This window comes from Sinocyclocheilus anshuiensis, unplaced genomic scaffold, assembly GCF_001515605.1.
Source record: "Sinocyclocheilus anshuiensis isolate Anshui unplaced genomic scaffold, SAMN03320099.WGS_v1.1 scaffold2020, whole genome shotgun sequence".
NCBI classification, from domain to species: domain Eukaryota; kingdom Metazoa; phylum Chordata; class Actinopteri; order Cypriniformes; family Cyprinidae; genus Sinocyclocheilus; species Sinocyclocheilus anshuiensis.
The window spans coordinates 439,865-440,147 of record NW_015557276.1 but is presented as its reverse complement, the minus strand read 5'-3'; positions in this window follow the sequence as shown (position 1 = coordinate 440,147).

The window sequence follows — 283 nt, the reverse complement described above, 5'->3', positions numbered from 1 at the left end:
ATTTGTCTTCTCTGTGTCTCTCCGCATCACCGTAGCGCCATTTTGGAGAATATGAGCTAAACGCAAACTGCGTACGCTCTTCTGTGTCAGCTGCGACACAAGGATACGTTTGCTACGTGTATTTACGCTTTGATTTGAACGAAAACAGGCTGGCTGACACAGAAGAGCGTACGCTGCTTGCGTTCATCGGATATTCTCCAAAATGGCGCTACGGTAATGCGGAGAGACACAGAGGTGACAAATTGTTGAATAAAGTCGTTATTTTTGTTTTCTTCGCATACAA